The sequence below is a fragment of the Haliaeetus albicilla genome, unplaced genomic scaffold (assembly GCF_947461875.1).
Source record: "Haliaeetus albicilla unplaced genomic scaffold, bHalAlb1.1 scaffold_82, whole genome shotgun sequence".
Taxonomy (NCBI): Eukaryota; Metazoa; Chordata; class Aves; order Accipitriformes; family Accipitridae; genus Haliaeetus; species Haliaeetus albicilla.
Window position 1 is genome coordinate 330379 of NW_027212555.1, and position 19906 is coordinate 350284.

A 19906-nucleotide genomic window follows, 5' to 3' on the forward strand; every position below is an offset into this window, starting at 1 on the left:
TATGCTATCACCCACCGCCTCACTTTGGTGCCCTCCTTGTTCACCTCCAGCAGCTCTGAGAACTGCAGGGTGTAAAGCGTCAGCCACCAGTCATGCGTCAGGTATTTCACCTGAGGGACAGAGGGGGCCACTGTGTCACTGTGAGTCTCCCCAGGCAGGGACCACCCTAAACCCATCATCGAGGCAGGCTGCAACCCCATCAACCTGAGGTCATGGCAAGGCAATATCCCCCTTTCAGGATTTGTGGGAGAAGGTCGCCTGTGCTCCCGGACCATGGCAAGAAGACACAGCTTCCCTGTACATCACACCACCAGTGCTTCCCTGCAGTTTTTTAGTTAAGGCATGATCTCTCCCAGAGCAGCCTGGGGGAACCACGGGCAGAAGAGGTGAACCCAGCCCTGGGCTTGGGGTTTGAGGACCCCTCACCGCTTCCCCAGCCACCCTCCCTGGGTGGAGAACTGCTGCAGCACGTTGAAGGCAGACAGCAGGGCCCAGCTCTGCACCACCAGCGCTTTGCCGGGACACAGGCAGCCTGAGCAGAGCCTGGTCCTCCCCGAGCACCTCACCGCAGACAGCCAGAGCACACCCAGACACCCAGGCATCCTCCACGTGGAGGCCACTTCCCACCCCGGCTGGCCAACGCAACGGGCTGCCTACCTTCTTCAAGGATGTCAGCAGTTTGATGCTGACGAAGCCCATCTTGTTCTTCTGGACATGTTTCAGGTGAACTCTGCTCATTATAATACCAAAACACACCTCCACCCCCAAAGTTACCCACCTCCAAGGTGCGACCGCCCCCCACTGAGCACGCGCTCTGAATTTTCTCTAACGTATACCTTTAAAAGCAAACCGAGAGAACTTTATACGAAAGGAAAGGTATGTGTGACTAGAGTCACTCAAGCTCCACCGAAAAACTCAGAAAACATAAAAGGGCTTAAGAGAGGAGAAATGTCAGGGAAGACACCATCACAGACAAGTCGGGAGGACATTGCTGACTTCTGGGATCAGTCGATGGGCTGAGCCTCTCTCCCCCCCGCCATAGGGTTGCCTATTGTGTGAGATTTGAACACTCGGCTGTACTGAGTGCTTCCCCGGGAAACTTAGAATTCTTTAGAGCTCTTTTCTTTCATCATTTAACGCGCCTGTAGGCAACGGTATTGTCACCTGCACGTGCTTTGCAGACAGTCTATTTATCACGGGCAATCCAAAAGCACCTGTACCGTTGCTTTAATAAACTGCGCTGCTCATTCATCTAGTCGTGATAATTTGTTAGCGCAACCAAACTCCCTAAGTCTGGTCATTCTCGTGCGTTGAACGCAGCTAAGCCAGAGTGCAGTACGCTATTAAGGGCATCCCTCATCGTGATAGTTCAGCACATTGAACGCGACCGCCCTTAGAGCGTCGAATTGGACATCACTCAGAAATTAAACCCAGCCGTCCCCAGCCCCTCTGACATCTGAGGATAAGCTGGAACGCAAGGCGGTTTATTTTCTGCCAAACTTCTGGACTCGGTAACGCAACACAGCCCCCGGGGCCGGCGCCCCAAAGGCCTTCCTCCGAAGGATGCTGGGCCGAGGGGCGGCGGGCAGCGCTGCGCACGGGGGGCCCCCTCACACCACCCCCCCGTGTCGCAGTGCCACCACCCGGCAACGCAGCAGTCACAATGCCCCGGGGCACTATAAAAGGGGCAGCCTCCCCTGTCCCACTGCCAGTCTGCCTGGCAGGCGGCCCAGAGACATCCCAGAGGAAGTCTGTGAGGAGCCGCTGGAATTACTTGCCGGGCGCTGAGGGAGGAAGACCGGAGGCTGCACCAGGCTGCTGGAGACGAGAAGAACCACCAAGCCCTGGAGGTGCCCGAGGCCATCAGGCTTTTTTGGATGGAGAGCTGTGGCAAGACCAAGGGAATGCCTTCTTGAGGAGCACTGCAGAGCTCGCCGTCCTCACTCCCTGCGGAACCAGTGGCAGCAGCCGTAAGAAGTGGGATGCAGAGATGTTGCCAGGGCTCCCAGTGCTTTGGAGCACCCGCTGGTGGCCCGAAGGCGTGGGAAGGATTCTTGTCCCCAAGGTCGATCAGGCCGGGGGCACTTGGCCACTCTCGGAAGCCCCGAGATGGCTCCAGGTTCAGGGAGAACAGGGCTTGGGCATCCCCTGGGGGGCGTGACCAGCCTGCGGGACCAGGAGGCAGGTCTTGCTCACACGTGCTCAGGGAATAGCCGATCGCCAGCTCTGGGGTCAGGAAGGAATTTTCCCCCGGCGCAGATTGGCACTGGGCCCCGGGGGTTTTTTGCCTTCCTCTGCAGCACTGAGCAGGACCACTTGTCAGGGCTCCTCCGGTCCGTTTTGGCTAGGTTACTGCCTGCTGCTCGTGCAAGATCTTGGGTAGCAGCCCCAGACTCCTAAAAGGAAGCTACCCTTGAGGTTTCTTCTTTTTTGGAGGAAGCTCTCCCCTTTGGGATCCACCTGTGACTCCTCCCAGGCATCTCCCAGAGCCTTTTGGCCTTTTCATAGCTATCTTTTCTTAGGATCTTAGGTCCGTAAAGCAGAGGCCAAAAGATTCTGGGAGATGCCTGGGAGGAGTCTCGGGTGGATCCCGGAGGAAAGAGCTTCCTCCAAAGGAGAAAAATCATCCAGGGTAGCCTCATTAGACAAGTCTGGGGCTGCTACCTGGGATCTCAGGTCCTTATAAGAAAAGGCCAAAAGACTCTAGGAGATGCCTGGAAGGAGTCACAGGGGGATCCCGGAGGGCAGAGCTTCCTCCAAAAAAGAAAAAAACCTCAAAGGTAGCTTCCTTGGAGGAGTCTGGGGCTTCTACCTGAGACCTTAGGTAGGTAAAGCAGAGGACAGAAGACTCTAGGAGATGCCTGGGAGGAGTCTCAGGTGGCTGTCGGAGTTGAGAGATTTCTCTACAGGAGAAAAAAAATGTCTTGAGCTACTTACTTGGAGGAGTCTGGGGCAGGTAGCTGGGATCTCCGGTCCCGAACACAGAGGTCAAAACATTCTGGGAGATGCCTGGGAGGAGTCTTGGGTCAATCCTGGAGGAGAGAGCTTCCTGCAAAAGAGAAGAATCATCTTGGGTAGCTTCCTTGGAAGAGTCTGGGGCTGCTACCTGAGATCTTAGGTACGTAAAGCAGAGGCCAAAAGACTCTAGGAGATGCCTGGGAGGAGTCTCAGGTGGCTGTCAGAGTTGAGAGATTTCTCTACAGGAGAAAAAAAATGTCTTGAGCTACTTACTTGGAGAAGTCTGGGGCAGGTAGCTGGGATCTCCGGTCCCGAACACAGAGGTCAAAACATTCTGGGAGACGCCTGGGAGGAGTCTTGGGTCAATCCTGGAGGAGAGAGCTTCCTGCAAAAGAGAAGAATCATCTTGGGTAGCTTCCCTGGAGGAGTCTGGGGCTGCTACCTGAGATCTTAGGTACGTAAAGCAGAGGCCAAAAGACTCTAGGAGATGCCTGGGAGGAGTCTCAGGTGGCTGTCAGAGTTGAGAGATTTCTCTACAGGAGAAAAAAAATGTCTTGAGCTACTTACTTGGAGGAGTCTGGGGCAGGCAGCTGGGATCTCGGGTCCCGAACGCAGAGGTCAAAACACTCTGGGAGATGCCTGGGAGGAGTCTTGGGTCGATCCCAGAGGAGAGAGCTTCCTGCAAAGGAGAAAAATCGTCTTGGGTAGCTTCCTTGGAAGAGTCTGGGGCTGCTACCTGAGGTGTTAGGTAGTTAAAGCAGAGGCTAAAAGACTCTGGGAGATGCCTGGGAGGAGTCTCGGGTGCATCCCGAAGAGGAGAGCTTCCTCCAAAGGAGCAAAATCATCTTGGGTAGCGGCCTTGACGAAATCTGGGGCTGGGCATCCCCTGGGAGGCGTGACCAGCCTGCGGGACCAGGAGGCAGGTCTTGCTCACGTGCTCAGGGAATAGCCGATCGCCAGCTCTGGGGTCAGGAAGGAATTTTCCCCCGGCGCAGATTGGCACTGGGCCCCGGGGGTTTTTTGCCTTCCTCTGCAGCACTGAGCAGGACCACTTGCCAGGGCTCCTCCGGTCCGTTTTGGCTAGGTTACTGCCTGCTGCTCGTGCACCACGAAGATGGCCTCTCGTGCCCTGCAGCTAGGGGGAGGAAGGCTTTTTTTCCCCCACGGTGGGCTAGCAAGTGTCCCCGGGGGTTTTTTGCCTTCCTCTGCAGCACTGAGCACGGCCCCTCGCCAGGGCTCCTTTGGGCCGTTGTGGCTAGGTGCCCGCTGCTCGTGCTCCACGAAGGTGGCCCTCGTGCCCCGCATCCGGGGGGAGGAAGCTTTCGGACTCCCAGGCCGGGCTCCAAGGGATGCTCCCGGGGGTTGCTTCTTGTCCTCTGTAGCACTGAGCACAGCCCCTTGTCAGGGCTCCTCTGGGCCCTTTCGCCTAGCTCCCTGCCTGCTGCTCTTGCACCTCCAAGGCACCGCTCGTGCCCTGCCTCTCTCGGGCTCTCTTGCCCAGTGCAAGTCTGGAGCGGGAGCGGGAGCGAGCTCTGCTCTTCCCTTAGCTCCATTTCCCCAGGGCTTATGGCTTGGGCAAAACAGCCTGTGCTTGGAAGGGCTCCAGGCTTGCTGCCCCATCAGGAGCTGCCACTTTTCACCTCTCCCTGCACGCAAATCAAGCGCAGGGCCGGCACGAGAGCGCCTTTTGTGCATCGTTGGCCAAGAAGCACAGCGGCGGAGCAAGTTGCCGAACGCAAAAATACGCTTTTCACCTCTACCTGTCATACTTTGGAAAATACCCCACGGTACCACACACCTCCTCCTCCTCCTCCTTCTTCTTCTTTTGTGTGTGGTCGGTCCTGATCCTCATTCTGCACGTTCTCACTCTTCAGGAAACAGGGACTGCTTGGCCTGTATTCCTCCTGCTACTTTCTGTAGCTCTGGGACTTGCCTTTGCCAGGATGCAAAGGATGTTTTCTCAAGCTCAACTGAAGAATGCATCAGCCTGCTCCTGGCTACACAGGCACATTGTGTTAAGGCTTGTGAGCATCAGCTCTGAAACAGACTCAGAAAAATAAAAATAATAGCCTGTTTCCACTTGCAACCTTTGTGTTATGTGTCCTTCAAAGTGGTTTTGGAGCTGAAACCCCCCTGGCGTTTCAGGCAAATAACAGTCTCGTTGGTATTTGACTTATGGTGAGCACAGGGAACAGAGCAGAGTAGAACAGAACAGAATAGAATGGAACAGTTCAGCTGGAAGAAACCTACAACCATCATCTAGTCCGATTACCTGACCGTTTCAGGGCTGACCAAAAGTTCAAGCATGGTATTAAGGGCATTGTCCAAATGCCTCTTCAACACTGACAGGCACGGGGCATCCACCACCTCTCCAGGAAGCCTGTTTCAGGGTGTGACCACCCTCTTGGCAAAGAAATGTCTCCTCATGTCAAGTCCGAACCTCCCCTGACAGCGTGGTAGCAAGTGTCCCTTGGTGCCTTGGTAAGGAACGGTGAGGAAACCGTGCATGCTCTCTACATCTCTGCAGAGTTCCTGCAGAGGGAACCAAACCCCTGTCTTTCACCTCTGGCATCACCACAACCAAAGGAATGTCTGTGGCCTACATGCCCTTATTTACATAGTCTGAAGGTACAGATCCATTTTGGCACCAACGCACAAAATGGCAAGGAGACTACCTCTCTTAATCTCTCAGTACTCAAAATACTAAATCCTAGAGGAAAAGGAGACTTGCCAGGGTTTGAGGTAAGATCCGAACATCTTCCCACAAACCGAGGTAGGCAAAGAACTCTCAGAAAGGTTCAAGTCACAGGTGAGCTGTGGAAGTTTCACCCATGGCTGAAGCGCCTTTGGTATCCCATACAAACACGGCCAACGCGCGTGTTTAATAGAAAGGCTGCGCAGCTGGGTTTCAGTGGGACAAGGGGATGTGACGGCAATAGCAGCAATGGGCTATTTTGACAGTTTGGAAGAGCTGTCTGTCCTTTGCCTGGCTGGGCTTTGGTCATGGATCCAAATGGTCCACGTCTGAATACGACCAACCTTTCCTTCCACCACACCGGGGTCACCTCCGCGCACTTGTTTCTCAAAGCCTGGCTTACTTCCGTGGCGGGCTCTTGGCACCCACCATCCCAACCTATGGCTCTGGTTACACTTTGGCTTGCCTCCAGGCTGCGGCTGCCGAAATCACCCCCCTTACGCCCCACGAAAAGGGGTTGTGTCCAGCCACATCAAGTCCCTGCTCCTCCTGGCTGCGGGGCTGCATAGGCTTTAGCTCTGGCGCAGAGAGGGGACGGCTAATAGGGGCGGTCTCTGCGCTGCACGCTTGGTTCCTGCCATGGCCCGAGAGAAGAGGAACAGCACCAGGCTTCTCCTTGTGAGCCGAGTGGCAGAGCAGGCGCCAGGGACACCCAGCAGCTGGGCCCAGGGCATGGCCGCCAAGGGCAGGGAGAGACCCCCGGGCCTCCCGGGCACAGCCACAGCCCGTGGAATGATTGCTGGATGGAGGTGACCTGTCGGTATGACACACGCCCCTGGACCCCCCCCCTCCCCCAAGGGAAGGTGAACCTCCAGGGAGGAACGCAGTGCACACGTAAAGAATCGGTTCCGTGGTAGCTCCCTAAGCAACGTGACCTGCAACTTTAGACGTCAGCAACACCAGGGGAGCTTGGTACGCTGACTCTGAAAAGGAACACGGAGGGTGGAGCGGAGCCGAGACCCCGTGGCCAGGCTCTGTGATCGCAGGGATAGGGAACCGGAACGATCGGAACGAGAACGCTTGCTCCCTGCATTGAATCCACTGAAGCAAGGAGGTAACACAATGGGGGTTCTGTTGAGCTAATGCCCTACACTTCTGGTTTCTATCACACGTGCCCAGTTCTGGGGTACTCACACGCAACAGCAGGTCCTTTGGGTGAACTTTGCTCATTACAACACCAAAACACACCTCCACCCCCAAAGTTACCCACCTCCAAGGTGCGACCACCCCCCCACTGAGCACGCGCTCTGAATTTTCTCTAGCATACACCTTTAAAAGCAAAGTGAGAGAACTTTATACCAATCAAAGGAAAGGTATGTATGACTAGAGTCACTCAAGCTCCACCGAAAAACTCAGAAAACATAAAAGGGCTTAAGAGAGGAGAAATGTCAGGGAAGACACCATCACAGACAAGTCGGGAGGACATTGCTGACTTCTGGGATCAGTCGATGGGCTGAGCCTCTCTCCCCCCCGCCATAGGGTTGCCTATTGTGTGAGATTTGAACACTCGGCTGTACTGAGTGCTTCCCCGGGAAACTTAGAATTCTTTAGAGCTCTTTTCTTTCATCATTTAACGCGCTTGTAGGCAATGGTATTGTCACCTGCACGTGCTTTGCAGACAGTCTATTTATCACGGGCAATCCAAAAGCACCTGTACCGTTGCGTTAATAAACTGCGCTGCTCATTCATCTAGTCGTGATGAAAAACAAAAGAAAAGAGAAAGCCCCAAACCCAAATGTAAAGGAGCCTCAGCGCCGGAGGACGAGCTCTCCTCTCTCAAAGCAGCCTGGGGGAACCACGGGCAGAAGAGGTGAACCCAGCCCTGGGCTTGGGGTTTGAGGACCCCTCACCGCTTCCCCAGCCACCCTCCCTGGGTGGAGAACTGCTGCAGCACGTTGAAGGCAGACAGCAGGGCCCAGCTCTGCACCACCAGCGCTTTGCCGGGACACAGGCAGCCTGAGCAGAGCCTGGTCCTCCCCGAGCACCTCACCGCAGACAGCCAGAGCACACCCAGACACCCAGGCATCCTCCACGTGGAGGCCACTTCCCACCCCGGCTGGCCAACGCAACGGGCTGCCTACCTTCTTCAAGGGCGTCAGCAGTTTGATGCTGACGAAGCCCATCTTGTTCTTCTGGACATGTTTCAGGAGGAAAGCATCCTTGGCCAGGTTCTCGTCAGAGAGGTGGAATTCCACCTGGGACGCAACCCTCCTGACCAGCTGCCGGTCAGGGACAGAGTAGCTGCAGTCCAAGAGATCAGCCCCCAGAACATCGCTCGCATCGTAGAAGCTCCCGGCAAAGCAGCAGGGACACGGGTGTGACTTGGTGGCCTTTGGGATGTGCAGCACTGCCCGGTCCCAGCCACAGCGGTGCAGATGGCAGAGTGTTGAGGAGCGGGGTGGCTCAGCTGCGCTCTGAAATGAAACGGAGTTTTATGGTTTTAGAAGCGCGCTTGCCTTCACGCCCCCAGCATCGGTCCCTGCCACAAGTTACGCAGCAGATGGCCTTGCACAATCTTGCAGCCAGAGGTGCCTCACCAACAGAGCGCCATCTCTTTAATTAACAGGATACAGGCCAGGAGAGATCTTTGGCCTCCGGTTCACGGCAGTTGTCCCGACTCCCCCAGGCCACACACTGTTCACACAGCGGGAGCGAGAGGCCTGTGTCCTTGGTACCAGGGGGTCCTTGCTAGTGCCGAATCCTCCAAGCACGAGGAGGGGATGTACTAACCCCATCCCTGGGGTCCCGTAGAGCGCAAACAGCCCCAGCGCCCCGACACCGGACGTTGGGCAGAATCCAGTCCTTTTCTGGGAGCACGCGGCGGCGGGTACCGTCTCCTCCTGGGTGTCACGCACCCAGGGAAAGCGCCGCCCCCTCCGAGGGGGATCCAGAGCTGCTGCTTTTCCCATCAGGAGACTAAAAGACCTGACAGCACTACTGGAGCGAGGGCTGGGGGAAAGCGTGCCACCGAGCGACACCGCGTGACCTTCCTTCGCGCCCTCGAGGTCCTTTTTCCTATTTCTGCCTCGCTCCGGTCAACGCAGCGAACAGAAGCACGGGCAACAGTCGCAAACGCATTTGCCATCTGGCGCAAGGAGGCTGCGGCTGCAGCTTGGTCCCCGCTCGGCTCGGCTGAATCAACTTGTTCTTCTTCCCCCACCGGAAAAATACTGTTGAAAGCAAAGAGGATTTGCACCCGCAGACCCTGAGAGCCGCCTGTAGGCCCCGGGGGCACCCCAGCCTCACTTAACCCTTTCCCTCCCCAGGAGGAGCTGGGGAGGCTCTTGGGGGTGGGGTGGAACACAGGGAGCCCCCGCATTCCTTCCAGGGAGACGCCAAAGAGTCCTTGGCAGCCAACAGCCAGAAGGGACCATGGCGCGGCCACCAGTGCAGCTCCCACTGCCTGGGCCCTGGGGCCCCCCGGCGCCCCAGCTTTTCCAGACATTCACGCTCCCCAAAACCTTCTACCCTCAAGGTAGGGACCGACCTCAACCCCAACCCCTGCAGCCCAGGGATGCTCTTGGGGGGCAAGAGCAGAGGTGACCGCCGGCCATCGCTCCTCTCTCTCTTAGGCTCAGCCAACCTGTGCCGCCTGCCCGCGCGGGAGCAGCCCTTCCCTGCAGCCCGGCCACCCCAGGCCCCCCAGGCACCACCAGCAGGTATGGCACCCCAGTCTGCTCTGGCACCTTCCCCATCCCCATCACACCCCTTCCCCCGGCACTTTTCACATGGGGGTTCAGCAAGCCCCGGTGAGCATCCTTGCCCTCGCCCGGGCGGCGCGTGCCCAGGAAAGCCCATCTGCAGAGAATTCCCCAAATATTTGGGGCCACCTCTCCCGTTTCACCTCCTAGATGCAAGTCTCCTCCCCGATTTGCAACCCCGTCCCACCAGCACAGCAGCTCACCCCGTGGGGATCGCCCCGGCCACAAGCTCCCCACGCCCCTGGCCCAGAGCTGGGGGATGTCGGCCATCGGGGCCGGCTCGGCGGGTGCCCCTGGAGAGTCTCCCCGCCCCAGCACGGCTCCCCCTCACCCACACAGGGCTGCAGAGGGCTCCATGTGGCTGCCTCTTCGACCCCCGCGTCTTCCGCATCCAGTGGACAACCACCCACCTGCCTCCGCCGGCCACCGCCACGCTCGGCCAAGGCGCCGCTTCTCTGCCGGGTGCTGCCCTGTGGGGTCCCGGGGGCTGCGGGGCCCCCCTGGCCTGGGCAGCCCCAGGGACACCCCAGGGCCAACCACGATACCTCGCACCCTACAAAAATCAGAGGAGTGGGGTGGCCCCAGCCCCTCCGGTGCTGCTGACAGCCATCCACGGCTACCAGCACATCGAGGGGCAGCTGGCGAAGATCAACATCTCCAGCACGGCCACCCCTGCGGGGGCACCCCCGGGCAGCGACATCCCCCCGGGGAGCGACGTCCCCCCCAGCCAAGCCCTTGGAGATGCCCTTGCTGTGGCTGAGAAAGTGGCTCTCCAAGAGGCCCTAATGCTCTTTGATTGCTCCCTGGGCGGGCTGGCGGTCAGCCAGCATGCTCCCAGCAGCAGCCCCATGCCTGGGGACGCTGGCGGCACCGGCGCAGCCACCCCCCACCGCGACTTCAGCTCGCTCTCGCTGCCTGAGGAGATGCTCACCCCTGACTACTGCATCCCCGAGCTCAGCGACGCCATGCTGAGCCTCAAAATAGTCAACGGCGGCGGGATGGAGCCCCAGGAGCCGTGGCAGGATGCGGGGATGGACCTGCCACCATCCCCACCTGCCACGGCAGGCAAGCGGAGGAAGAGGCAGGCGCAGAGCTCCTTGCCAATGCCACCCAGCAAGCGCAGGGCTCTTGCGGCCAACGTGGGGGTGTGAGGGGGGGGCGGGGATTAGACAGGGGTGAGAGGGATGGAGATGGGGGGAGTGGGGGGTGGGAGAGGAGGGGGGGTACTTGTTGAAGGGGGCGCCGGGGAGGGGGGTAGGGAGGGGTTAGACCAGCTTGGATGGGACCTTTCCTCTTGTCTTTTCAATTAAAAGCTCCTTCTCCAGAACCGCTCCATGCCTGTGTGGGAGGGGGAGGGAGAGCAGGGGGCACCAAGAAACAGCACCCAAGAGGTGCAAAAGCCCCGCTGAGCCCCAGATCCGAGCCGGGGAAAGCCCCGAGGGGAACCGAGCCACCCCCAGGGCCGAGTCACCACCAGCAGGGCAGGCAACGGTGGGGCGGGATGCGGACGACTCCCCTCTCCCCTTCCCCAGGGGGAGCAGCCCTTTGGTGGGGAAGCCAGGACAGACAGCTCCCTGCAGGACTCACGGACACGGCCCCACGCAGAAAGCAGCACAGAGCCCCTGCGACAAGGACAGACCTCGGGGGCCGGGGGGGACACGGGCACACACGACAGCAAGGGCTGCAAGGCCTTCATCTTGAACACCACCAGCGTCCCCTCCAGCGGGGACAGGGCTCGGTGCAAAGCCCTTCAAAGCCTCAAGACGATCATGGCCTTCCTCGGGTCCCACTGACCTCAGCCCCGGAGAGCCCAGCTTTGCCTCACTGACACAGCAAAATAACCCCAAATCACCCCAAGAATGGCGAGGGAGGGAGCTGCAGGCCAGGCAGGGACCCTCCTCCACTTGTCTGGCTGCACCTTGGGCAGCTGCAAGACCATGAAGGGGGGAGAAAAAATCAGAAGGAAAAAAAAAAAAAAACCAAAACACTGCACCAGCCAGAAAGTGCCTGGAAACTTTATCAAATGGTACATTTCAGCTTGGGGGCTTGAAGATTTACACCCGTTTACCAGTAAAACTCTCCCTGCATGCTGCAATTTGGTGGGAGCAAGATTTGTGGGTATGTCTGCACCCAAAACGCAGCAGTATGTGGCACCCTTTAACTGGTGTTCTTCCCAAGCCCATTCATCTTTGCAGAAAAAGGGACTGTCATCCTGCACATGGCACAAAGCAGGACACACGCAGCCCATGGTGGCTGAGAGGGTTATAAGGGAATAAATGCATTGAGCTGGTAAATTCAGCCACCAGCACTTGAAATCAGACAGTGAGTCCCAACTCAAGAAGCGCTCGCTCTCCTCCCTGCCATCACACCTCACCATCCAGCTATTAAAGCCATGCCATTGTACCAGCTGTCCCAAGGGTGGCCCACAGCATCTGCCCAGCTTCAGCAGGCACCAAGGCCAACCCTTACGCTTCCCCTGCCTGACCCTGACTCAGCTCCAGCCCTTCTGGGGCAGCCCGTGCAACTTGCCATGAGCTGCTATTAACACTCACGGGCCCAGTGACAGTACTGGATTTACTCCAGTTTATGTCAGGATCAGTGAGCTCAGCCAGGACATTCGGATTCTTCCCATCCTCCCACCAACCTTATTCATAAACAGGGGTTTGTTTGGTTTTTTTAGTATTTTAGGTAGATGTAATTACCGTGAAATGCAGCAAGAGGTCAGCAGGCTACATCATCACGCAGATGGTCCAGGAGATGAGCCGTGGTGAGCCGGGAGGACAGTCAGCCCCTGGAAACATTTTGAGACAACCAGAGGGTCGGGCTGCTCCAATACAGCTCTCTCACTCCTGGCTCTGGAGCCTTCATCTCACATTCCCCACATCCCTTCGGCCTTTCTAATCACAGGCTTTAAGGTCCCTACATACATCAGTGAGCAAATATTGATTTGCCTGCACTGCCTACAGATCGTAATCTAACTCCACGCACCTTAAAGAAGCTCAGCGCACACTCCACGTTCTTACAGCTGCTTTGATTGCAATTCAGTCTCTAGTACAGTACCCTTATTTATAATGCCAGGGCTTCAGCGTGGTGCCTCAGGCACTCTAAAATTATTACAGGGCCCTTTTGACTTTCAACTCCCTTCTATTCAATTCCATTTTTATTTGTCAGCAGAGACTCCCATTGACCAGCAGTGGAAGCCAACCGTGCACAGGCAGACGGCGCTACTGCATGTTAAGCCAATCCTATAGAAATTACTTGCACGCGGCTCAACACGACGGGTCATCTCAGTTTGAATGAGAAACGCCGGGTCTGGAAGAGCAGGTGGCAGAGTGCTCCTGGGTGCAGCTTCCTTGGAGAGATGAGACATCCAGGCTTGGAGCAGCACCGGGGGTGCTCAGCTGCAGCCCCTCGACAGTGCCATCCGTCCGGCTGATGCAGCCATTGTTTAAAAAAACGGCGAGGGAAAGCGACTTTAAGAATCAGAGCTCCGGTGAAATCAAACTTCAATTATTTACCAAATCTCACTTTTACAGTCACCTAGCAGCAAACCAGTTTCCACAGCTGGTACAAAATATTAAAACCATCAAAATATTTAGACATACCATACAGAATGTATGGAAATACGCTATCAATTCCCCCCTTTCTGTTTGAGGCTACTAATTCTTTTAGTAGTCTCACTTGAACATAGCTTGTGTCACAGTTGCGCACAGCATTCCTTATCTCCTTCCATTCATTTATGCTAACATTAACAGGCTGTATTTAAGAGAAATGCTACTAACTTAGACAAATCTTTAAGTTGACAGCTTACTTAGCTGTATTTAGGAATACATGAACTAAGCTACAACCATGCTGTTTTAGAAGAAGGTACCTTTCATATTCCTGGGTAAAAAAACATTATATACGAAGACATTCTATGTAAATTTTATTTAATGGATATATCCTTTCAGCATTTTTTTTAATATAATGACACCATTTCTTCAGCTAGAGAAAACAGGGAATTGCAGAACTACAAGAAATGGATTCCTGAGGATGACAGGGAGGTAAGTATTTTGTTAGCGAGTTATTGATGGTTTTATTTGCTTTTTTCTTATTTAATCTAGTGATGACTTTCCCCTTTGCCTGTTCTCCACCAGGATTCACTCTAACAGCTGGTGACCAGGCAATCACACTCACTCAGTAAGTTATCAAATACCAGGGGTCTTCGTTTGCATAGCCATGTTAATCTGGTGTTCACAGCACATCCTTCGGTTCACTTTTAATAAATAAATCCCACAAAGAAAATAGCAGAGGGGAAGGAAGGTTGCTGTGCTGCTTTCCAAAGCAAGCAGTAGCTCAAGCAGCCTCAGAAGGGATGGTTCTGCCCCCTCTACTGAACAGAACAGCATCCTCCTGCGTGAGCACTACTGCTGCTTTCACGAATAGGCCCTCTGAAATAAGGTGCTCAGTGTAAGGGTGAAGAAATCAAGCCCCAAATCAGTTTACTGCTGGGCCAGTTCCTGGCTTTGCATTTCCCACGACAGTCAAAAGGAAAATGCATTCCTGCACTCTAGAGACAACAGTTTTGATTTTCAGGCAAACTTTTTTCTCCTGTACCACCAGACCCTGGAGCCTCATGCATGGTTAGACTTTTTCTAACCTTGACGCATCACTGCTATTGCAAAAGCTCCAACAAATTCCTTTTGCTCTCTGTTCAAGGAAAGTTTCACCAATCTCCAGGAGAAGAAAACAGCAGCCCCAGTTTAAATCCAGCCTGCGCTTTCTCTGCGCAGACAGTATGAAAGAAAAAACAAGAGGTGAAATGTAAGCCCAAGTACCGCTGGTTTCCTAACCGACTAAAAGCACGAAGACCCCACCCTTGAAACAACACAGTAAATGACCCTGTGACAACAAGCACAATCCCACAGAGGTCACCATATGCAGAAACACATCCTTCTTTCCCCAGCACCTTTTCCCTTGGCCCCCTCCAAACGCTGCCCGTGCGGGCTCCAGCTGTCTCCTACCTCTGAAGCACCTTCTGCCACAGCAGCAATGTTCTTCTGCAGAGTTCGACACCTCTGTCACCCCAACCTTAATCACAGGATAAATAAAGGGCCTGACAAAGTCTACAATGGGTCCATCTTTCTCAGCCTTGTCCTCTTTTTTAAGCTGCGGGGCTCTTTTCTGAATGACATTTTTCTAAGTACAGCTGGTAGATGAGTGTTAGAAATCGGTGCCAGGAGCTGGGGCTGGAAGAGAAGACAGGATTTTTGAGCTGGAAGGCGCGGGGGCCTGGGAGGGGGCAGAAGAGGGGCTCTGCAGCAGGGCGAGGGGCTCTGCAGCGAGGGGCTGCCAAACAGGGCGAGGCGCAAAGACGCCTGCGATGACGACTCACTGGGCAAGTCTGTATTAGCGACTATAGTCTCCGTTATCACTCCCCTTCCACCTTCTGGAAGGAGCGGGGCGGGAAGATTCTCCCTGTGGGAAGCAGTCTGGGACAGGACGTGGGGGAGACGTGGGGTTTGCAGAAGGGCTCTGAGCGAGCAGCAGAGGCTGCCGAGGCAGTGGTGCATCAGGAGCTCGGGGCAACAGGCGCAAGGCCTTTCCCTCCGTGCTGTGCCCCCACACTTACATCTGGACACCTGTGGCCAGGGCTACACTTGGGGCTGGAGTACGCAGGCAGGAGCCCTGCTGCCACCTCACCCCCTGCTTACACACCTACCCCACGCACAGCACTGCTGCCTCCTTCTCCTTACCAAGGAAGCAACAGCCATAAGCTACCTCTCCAGCACGTGCAAGCAGGGCAGTACACTTTGAGACGCGTTGCCTCTAAAAACATCCCAGACAAAACAGATGCCACGAGCGACAGTGTAACTCTCTGCCTCCAAAGAAGCAGGGTACTGCTGAGACTGTCCACTGCACACAGAGAGAGCACTTTCCACCAGCTGTACCAACACACCCTCACCAGGTATTGCCTGTTGATTAATTACTTGCACTAGCAGATCTTCCCCACTGTCGACTTTCGGAATGTTGGGCCATTATGGGACTTGGATTCCTCCCACTATGAGGCAACAGCATCTTTTTAAAGAAATAAAAAGAGCACTGCTAAATGGGTACAACTACCTCTTATATTACTAGAGTTACCACAGAACGCATCGTTGGTAGAATTCCACTCAGTCTGGTCGACTTACTCTGCCGATGATTTTTTGAGCCCTTACATCTTACCAGTTTGCTGAAAAGGCAGGGGGTTTTTTGGACAAAAGCCCAAATAAAATACTTCGCAGTCCATGTAATTCTCAGCCTTCCTATGTTCCTATATGTCTCCTTCTCTAAAGCGGATAAATAAATCATGCATTTGGTTTTCAAGTAATGCTATCAAATGCCAGACAGACATCATCTAACCCAAGAACCCATTAACTGACCCAAGCTTTGCTCCCCACGAGACCAAATGTTTTAACAGACTCAAGATTTAAATGCATTTTATCAAAACTGTAACATAAATACCTATGTATATATCTCATCCCTTCTGCTCTGAACAGGACCAGGGAAAAACTGAAAAAACTTAATTCCAATAACTTACTTCAGAGCTGTCTTGTGGCTCAACAGGCTGATTCACAGGTCAAAGAAACTCACAATGAAATAGCAGCAGAGCTACTTTCATTCTCCATTTCCCAAGAAAGAGTATTGCAGTTATGTTTGCCAATATTCACTGTTTACACCAATTAACCAAACTTCCCTATTATTTATAGCTTCTTGGGGTACGGTTTCATCGCTTTTACACATATGCCCCTCTGCCTCACGCTAGAACCATGGATCCTACTTGAGGTTGCTCACAGAGTACAGTACGATTTCACCTTAGTACACTCAGAAATATCTTTGTGAATGATATTTCACAGCATGCTCTTGCACGTCCCCTTCAGTTAGCAAAACATCATTGATACGCTCTACGTATCTGTATTCCTAAAGTTGTCCTCTTTATGTAAAACTGATTTTAAGTCAAGCTGTTATGCAGCTGTTCCATAATTAAACTGCATACCATAAAAGCTGATGTAGAAAGTATTACCACGTTGCAGAAGGTAAATATTCATAGATTAAGCTTGTTCTCCTTAGCTTGAGAAACTAGGCAAGTTAGAGATCAGGACTTCTAAAATTAATCAAAACCTTGGCAGATGTATTAACAAAAATAAAGCTCAGTGTTTTAAAGAAAATAAAGAGTCTGCTTTAGTTCAAGCTCTGCTAAAATTACCTGATGGATAGGTGCCTAACGTGCATCCTGTGCCAGACACTCTGTATGCACAGAGACCTTTCTTATACACTTTCTTAACTACCTGCATTGCTTATCAATATTCACTCGTTCATACAGGCATACTCATTTAAAGCAACTTATCTTACTAGGGCTATTTTCATCACAGCTTGCTTTGAATGCCGTCTCATTGGCAACATCAACTGGTCAACCCTTAGGTATACGTAGGATTCCCACAGGTACCCGCACATACAGAATCTGGCATTCCTGAGACAATGCCTGTGCAAAGGCTAACGAGGTGGGTAAAACAGTCTCATTTGGTGCATCCAGGATGGGTGCTGCATCCTCTATCCACAGCGTAGACAAACACAGGACTAAGATGCACGCGATACAGCGAATTTACTGGGTGAGAAGGGAGAAAGCGGAAGAGGATTTGCCTTCTGAAACTGGACAGTACTCTTCTCAAGAGCAAGAACTGCTGCTTTTATTAACTGTTTTCAAAAATCTGCAGCTAAGAGGACTCCTTTGAGCTGAGTACTTAACAGTCCTTCTCCACTTGGACATACTTGACAAATACAAGTGTCTTGCCCCTTAGGGTGTGTTTTGGCTTGATGGGGGATTTGTTTGTTTCTCCAGAAGAAATTACCAGGGAGTAGTAAATGTCAGCAGCTCTTCAAGTATGCTTGTGTGTTTCTGCATGGTTTGTAGCCCTGCCTCCAAAGGAAAAACACATGCACACAGTTTAGCATTGAAAATACTTCACACTGTACTGATGGCTTTTTTTTCTTCTGAATCTCAGTTCGTAATTGTTGGAAGCAAGTTTTCTAGTCATAAAGTTAGCTGAGCTATTGGAAAAACCTGCTGTATATTATCTTTACACTGCTATCCACCAGCATGGAACTTACTGTCCTGTAACTACATACCTCAGATTATAAAATACGTATGCATGTGTTCATTTCAAATGATCGGTTATTTATGTCATAGCTGAAGAAACATATCTCAACGTGAGAAAACAAGGATACACCTACTCACTCAACTGCAAGTTGTAAGCTTCACTGCAACACACCTTATAGTTTTAGTTTCTTTCCAGAGGTGAAGATGACAACAGAAAGGCTAGAGTCCAATGCTGCTTTCGCCTACCCTGAATGTTATTTCAAGTTATTGCTCTGTGATTAATACAAAGCTTACACAGCGATACGGCTTGAAAGGCTGACCATCTTTCACGCACTCTGCAGAGTGTGAGGTTTTGTACATGAATCATAGAGAAATGGGAATCAGCCCAGGTAGATCAGTGATTTGTCTGTCACACGCACAACAAAGTGTTAAGAGGTTAATCTGCAATTTGTTTCATTTTTATCCTTACATCTCCACCACTGGTAAGCCAGTTGGGTGAGATCCTTCATTTCTGTAATTCCAACTGTTTTACACTCTACTCAATATTTCCATCTCTAAACATGGGCCCACTCAAAACAAACAACTGATTTCAGGTTTTAAAAACACTTTTTTAGTTTTAAAACATCTCTAAGTTTTACAGCAGTCCAGTTGTATGTGCAACTCCAAAACATCCCTCGCCTGTAAATCCACCAGTCTGATGCTCATTTACATCATAGGTCTTTCACAGAGCACAATGTTCCTGAGGTGGGTACAATGCAATATGTGCCAGTGTAGACTCTTTTCCATTACCAGGGAAGGTAAAAAGATGCTTTAATATCACTGAAAATTCAGGCTGGATGGAAAAAACACACAAGCAGAAAATGCTGATTTCAAAAATGCCAAGGCATATCCTTTCATTGCCCACGTGTAAAAAACCCATAGACCAGGTATGGCTATGGAGATCTCTTCCTCCACCCCACTACTGCCTAAAAGGACAACGGGCAGATTTTTCACACTGCTTGGGACCCACAAAGATCTATAATTTGCTATTATGTTTCTGCATGCAGCCTCTGCATCATGCGGGAGCAAAGAAATGCTCCTGCTGCCTTGCAGCCCTGCCACTCCACAACTCCCAGGACACCTCAGAGCTCTGCACATCCACATCGGTTCTCCTTGGGTGGACATTCCCAGAGGAATTATGCTGCTGTGAGCACACAAAGCCACGTAATCCAAGCCACTTGAAGGAGACACAAAACAATTGTACAATTTCTCCTTAATAAACAGTCCCTCTGGACACAGAAGTCACAGACTCTCTCTGCTTGGCAGCACGTGGGATAACTGCGCATCAGTCACATCCTACATTTTCTCCGTGTTGTTTCTTTCTTTTGCGGTACTTGCAGATATCCACTGGGGAATATGGTAATCCCAAAACACTGCTGCCTCCATGCTACACGGTTTCACCATTCATCAACATTAGCTGTGTTCATGCATGATGAAGTACTGGCTTATTTGTACACGAAGGAAAGACAAAGTAGGAAGTTTGTGTACTAACATTTTACCTGCCCTGGCTTTGACACACCACACCCTGCCCTCTTCTAGAACCACGGTAACGAAAAAAAGCTATGCAAAAATGACACGTACTCTCTGCTTCTAGTCTGCTTTCTTTTCCCCACCATCAAATCCCTTCTCAGAGATATGAGAAGACAAGCAATGTAGAGAGCACCTGGAAGGTTACCTTACTGCTGTTCCAGCAAATTATATGGCTGGCTGCCTCTGGAAAACGTTTGGGGAGCTGCATCAACATGCAAGGAACCTCAAAAGGAGGAGGGAATTTTTGACTGCTCTAATTGTCACTCTGTCCTGAAATTGAGACCTCCAGCACAGCAAAGACCTCTGACACCAAACAAAATCAGCAATGAACAACAACCAAGATGGTTTCCCACACAAACCTCAGTCCTGCCCCTGGCAAACTGCAGGTAATTTGCTTAGAGAAGAAATTTTCTTAAGCTGTCAACTGGGCAACAAAATTGCCATCAAGGAAAAAACAAATGCAACAGTATCTCCATGCAGATGCCAAAAAGAGAGCACTAGGTTGTCTCTAGGAGAAGAACCAAGAGAGACGCTACAGACTAGGTTCATTCAGTAAAATCAGATGACAGCATCTGACTTCTCCTTTATCAGTCTGATACACACCTACTTACTCCTAACTTACAGCGGACAGAGTAAATACGGTTTAAGAATTACTTGTTCTCAAATTTCACTTATATTCTTAAAAGTACAGGACTTCGGGCATAAATCTGCCACACAGACATGCCTGTTTCCCCTCTGTATTCAATCTAAAAGCAGCCTTTCTTGAAATGATCATAAATTACACACTCATATTTGGCAGCCTGTGTT

At 52.5% G+C, this 19906-nt stretch overlaps 1 long non-coding RNA gene across 1 annotated transcript in view; it reads right to left on the bottom strand.

The window, feature by feature from the left end:
* Nucleotides 1–2546: 2546 nt before the first annotated feature.
* Nucleotides 2547–19906, bottom strand: part of LOC138684370 (uncharacterized) — a 50220-nt gene continuing 32860 nt past the window's right edge. Inside the window, exon 3 of the long non-coding RNA XR_011323659.1 lies at nucleotides 2547–3343. This is a non-coding gene — a long non-coding RNA (uncharacterized lncRNA). The remainder of the gene's footprint in view (nucleotides 3344–19906) is intronic.